Genomic DNA, 5,279 nt, shown 5'->3' on the forward strand with positions numbered 1-5,279 from the left:
AGTGACTGCTGTTTGCAAGCCAAGTTGGCCCTAGAGGACATTAAAGGTGCTATTTGTAAGAAAAGTTGTTTTTTGAGTCTCATGCCCAACTCGTCAAGAACTGATGCACTGGGATTGTAGGATTGGTCAGCCGCTATCCCAAAGCATCATGGGAATGAGACTCGAAGATCAAATTTTCTTACAAATAGCACCTTTAAAGCTTTGTTCTGGTCCGTAATGACAGAATTATTGCTTTGGATTGCATTATATGCATCATGTCACACTGTAGTGTGAGGTTCTTTATACCAGGAAAGTATCTCCACTGTTAAGAGGCTCCGAGAAAGTTTAAATAATTTATTAAAACTATTAAAACACCAATTAAAATGTTAAAAAAATGAGGGTACCATAGTCCAATATTTAAGAGCAGTGTTCAGTTCAGCAAGAAGAAATGGGAATTGGAGGTCCTCAAGTCTTAAGGGGGAAGGGGGGGACAGAGACTCCTGTGGCCGTCGACTTCTCTATGCCGGCCCTGGTGCTCCGCCAGACATTCCTCCTCTGGCTGCCGCTATGGACAGACAAGTAAAGACAACGCTCTCAGTGGTGGTCACAGACCAACAGCAGCTCTCACACTTAAGTAAAGCAAAGTGAACCAAACAAACTGATTATCGTTTTGTGGGTGTTGAACCAATTTCCCCACCTCGGCCTGGATACTCCGCGGCAACCCGTCTGGTGTCTCGTTCTGACTTTTCTCTTGCTTGCCGTAGCCGTCGCCTTTGTTCTTTTCAGCGAATGTGTCCGGTGAAACTGCCCTTGTTCACTTCTCGAATACAGGAAACTCAAAGTCTCTGCCGTCTGCCCTCGTGTCCCGATTGCTTCGGTTTGTTCCACTTCTTCTGCTCACCTGTTTTCTACCCCCATTTAACAGCACTCAGAGGTCTTATCCACCACTCCTGAGCTGGAGGCGTGTTAGGATGGCCGTGTGACGGTTGGATATTTGAAGCAGGAGTCTGAGGCAGAGGTTTGGTGCAGACCAAAAGCGGGTGTTTATTTTCACCAACATTTAACATCAGAACAACATTACAACAAGCTACATGGAGTCCTGGCAGTGGCAGTGCTTGCTGGAGACTGGCTGCATTATATATAGCCTGCCACTGCCATTAACTTCTACCCCTCCCACAGTATAGGGGAATCTGTGCTACAGCAAACTAACACAACAAACACAAATACATCAGAATACACCTAGATTGTACTAATATAAATTATTCTACCTGATCTTATTTTATCTTACACCATACCAGTCAATCCTAGCAATCCTGGCAAACAAACTAAAGTCCCAGGCACCCCTACACCAATCAACAGGTGGTATCTCCTGGAACCTTTAAATTCGTGCTTTGTTGCCCTGGGGACTCTTTTGCCCAGAACACCCTGAAGAGGAGACACAACAGGTGAGTGAACTTGCATTCAAACATTACACACAGTCAGCCACAAATCAATAAACTAACATGTTGTAACATGTTGCTTTATACCATTACTTCATTATGTTTAACTAACTGAGACAAACTGAATGTGTGTTTGTCTTACAGGAAACCTTTCACCACTGAGGAGGTATCTACTTAAACAGCATCAGCATTTTCAGCAGATTTCTAAAACAATCCTTACTATACATAAGAACAAATAAAAACACCATGCAATAACACTGGTGATTAAAAACACAACAGACATGCAGAAAGATAAAAACATCAAATGAGAATAAAAAAGATGCAACATAAAGGATCAAGTGATCGAAGCTTACAATAAAAAAAGATCTCACTCAAACACTGTAGATAAGGAACAGTGAGTTGTTTTGCTGAAATTCCTGCAGTCAGGGGGATTTGTCTTCACTGTGCAGGTTCCTTTTCATTGCTGCACCAGATTGTGCTTTAAGCCAATCACTTAACCAGTAAAGTGTCTCCACTCTGACTGTCAGCTGGCAATCCACTCACCACTGCTAGCAACACAGACAGGCCAGTGCACATGTATAAATGCTCACTATGGTGTAGGCCTCTTGCAACCAAAAATGCCTTTATTATGACTAGGGATGGGCGTATCGATTCTCTAGTATCGATACTTCGATACCCGCCAGTCGATATTTTGGAGTTGATACTTTTTTAAATATCGCGATACCACTGTGCTAATACAGAACGTGCAATTTGTTTTCACTTCTGAGAGTTTTAAATTTGTGTGAAAACCAGCCCCAGCGTATTTTAGATGGTCTTCCCGTGTCACATGATTATTGTAGCCTATCAGATGTCAGAGCTGAAGGCTCACTGCGCAGCCTCAGTCAAGCACTGCCTCAATCCTCACTCCGCTGCTCAGTGAGCTCAGCACAGCAGCGCCAGAGAAAAAGAAGCATAGTGTGGTGCTATTTTTCACCCAAGACCAAAGGTAATGCCATGTGCTCCATCTGCAAGAAATCGGTGCCACATAGCAGCAACACTAGCAATCTCTTTAAGCATTTGAAGACAACACACACTGACACTTATAAAGAGGCTGAACATCGCCATGAAGACAACCAGCAAGCCTCAAAGTCCCCTGCACCACCTATCAGAAGACATTGCAGGAGAAGTGATTAAAAATTGAATGAACCATTATTTTATTAAATTACCCCAAATATGCAACTGAGCTACGTGAATCATGGATGAAGTCATGTTCACCACTCTTTCATTTGACAAATGTAAAGGTTCATATGCTTGTAATGTATGCATCAGAAAATATTGAGATTTGTTTCTAGAATGTTATTAATGGAAGTAAAAATTCTGTATATATCAGGCTATGAATGATACATTTTTAGATGAACAAAATATCTTGGCTTACAACAAAATATCTAAATAGACCTGTAAAGACAACTCATGTAGCTGTACAGCACACAGCAGACAATATATCTGAACTCCTCACAAAGTTACCTGATGACTGGGGCATTGCCAACAAAGTCCATGCTGTTGTTACAGACAATGGAGCCAATATGGTCTCAGCTGTGAGGAAAAGCCACTGGAAACATATTCCGTGTTTTTCACACACCCTCAACTTGGTTGTTAAGGATGCCATTAAGACTGACACAGTTCTGGACTCCATCCTGGAGAAATGTGGTGCGATTGTCAAGTTCTTCCACCAGAGCACAAAAGCATCTGACAAGCTTAAAGAAATACAATGTCAGCTGCAGTTGCCCGAACACAGACTAATCCAAGCAGTAGAGACAAGATGTAATTCGGTGTTATATATGCTGGAGAGACTGTATGAACAACAACAAGCAGTTGTAACAGCGTTTTGTCTTGTGGGGAAAAACACATTGTGCTTAACCGAAGAAGAATGGTCACAGATCAGCCGAGCCATTGAAGCACTCAAGCCCTTTGAAGAGGCCACAAGGGAAGTTTCAGGTGAACAGTATGTAACTATTTCAAAAGTCATACTTCTGGTCCGCCTCATCCAAAAAGCAACTACATCTGCTGGGCAGGAGGGGAACACCCTGGCCTCACTGCTCGCAATGCATTGCAAGCAGCGCTTTCAGAACATTGAGTACAACTATACTCTTGCAGCCAGCACCTTTCTAGACACAAGGTTCAAAAACATTGTCTTTAGTGATACTGGAAATGTTGAAATGATCAAATCAAGGCTCATCAGTGAGACGCAAACGCTGGGCAGTTGTGATGGACAAGGCAACAAGCAGCAAACCCCCTGTTTCTCCAACAACCGCTTTCTGGAAACTACCTTGCCAGTGACATCACCCACCGCAAACACTGAAGGCAACAGTGGGGACTGTTCAGCATCAAAGACGGCGTTATGGCAAGAGTATGATAGGCGTGTGATGGCTTCTCAGGGAAATCGGAATGCAAACACAAACGCGTACATTGAGATGCGCAGATTCATGGAGGAAAAAGTAATTTGAGTGAGGACCCTTTGCTGTGGTGGAAAAAGTAATGAGGCAGTGTTTCCATAGCTCAGTAAAGTGTCAAAAAAATATCTTGGAGCAGTTGCAACCTCAGTCCCAGCTGAGAGACTGTTTTCCAAGGCAGGAGAGACAATTAGTCAGCGACGAAATCGGCTTAAACCTAAAAATGTGAACATGTTGCTTTTCACCAATCTAAAACTTGAATGAATTGTCACATTATCTAGCCGCTAATTGATCTAGTATACCGCATCTAGTTGGTGAATATGCTGTTGTACATTATCAAGCAACTAAGAAAAGAAAAGACGAATGAGCATTAGCTGTTTTCATTGAAAAACACTGGTGCCTGCTTAGTGACAGGAAGTGTTGTTTATAATTCACACAAGGGATGATGAGAAGTCAGAATAAGGTCAACATCCGAATTCTCTTTCAGTGTAATAAAAACGAGTGAAATTATCATTTTGCATTTTGGTGTTGATGATGATGTTGCTGCTGCTGATGTCGAGGATGATGATGATGCTGCTAGTGTTGGTGATGATGATGTTGTGTTATGATGTTTTACTGGTTTAATGCAGGTTCTTGAGCACTATGTTGATCTTTCAATTTAAGAATTTTTATTAATTTTGTATTAATTTGAAGTCTAATTATTTTTATTATAATTTAAAAAAGATTTATTTTCATCTTATTCTTATTTAATTTACTCATTAATCTATTTTATTATCATTTTATAAGCATTTCTTTCAAATATTTATGTTCATGAGTTTTATTCATATTTCATATTGCCCTTGCAATAAAGTTATTAATGAACACTGTGCAATCATGTGATTTTCTTTTAAGGGGCAAAAAGTATTGGTATCGGTATCAGTATCGGTATCGATGAAAAAGTACCATAAACTAATGGTATCGTATCGATGTTGGTATGTTGGATGTATGTTGGTATTGCCCTCATCCCTAATTATGACACCAGACTACATGAAAGTCCCAGATTCTACTGTAGTCAATTCCATTTAAGCAACAGCTTAAATTTTTAAGTTTAAGCACAAAATAAAGTTATTTGTCAAAAATTATAAAACATTGTCAGAAAAGATCAACTACCAAAACACATTGGAATGAGGCTTCAAAAAACACCCAGATGGAACTGATGACAGGAGCACCGTTTTGTGCAATTTATGCAGCAAAGAATTTCAGAGAATTTCCAATGTTGTATTCCAAGCTTGAATGATTTTTTTTAATCACTTGACAGCCCTAATTACTACATAATAAAGATGTGTGGCTCTCAACAAAAGCAAGTGAAACTATACATTTCAAACCTTTCCCTGATGTCTGCTCTTTCTTCTTCTGTAGTTAAACTGCAGGGTTTCAGGTCCTAGAGAAATGT

At 40.5% G+C, this 5,279-nt stretch overlaps 1 long non-coding RNA gene across 1 annotated transcript; it reads right to left on the reverse strand.

The window, feature by feature from the left end:
* Positions 1-318: 318 nt before the first annotated feature.
* On the reverse strand, positions 319-1,043 carry LOC140994355 (uncharacterized). The gene is made up of 2 exons (XR_012178729.1): positions 677-1,043; positions 319-544 (listed from the first exon to the last, which is right to left on the reverse strand). It is a non-coding gene; the product is annotated as an uncharacterized lncRNA (long non-coding RNA).
* Between the last annotated feature and the right edge of the window lie 4,236 nt (positions 1,044-5,279).

The sequence above is a fragment of the Pagrus major genome, chromosome 4 (genome assembly GCF_040436345.1).
Source record: "Pagrus major chromosome 4, Pma_NU_1.0".
Lineage (NCBI taxonomy): Eukaryota > Metazoa > Chordata > Actinopteri > Spariformes > Sparidae > Pagrus > Pagrus major.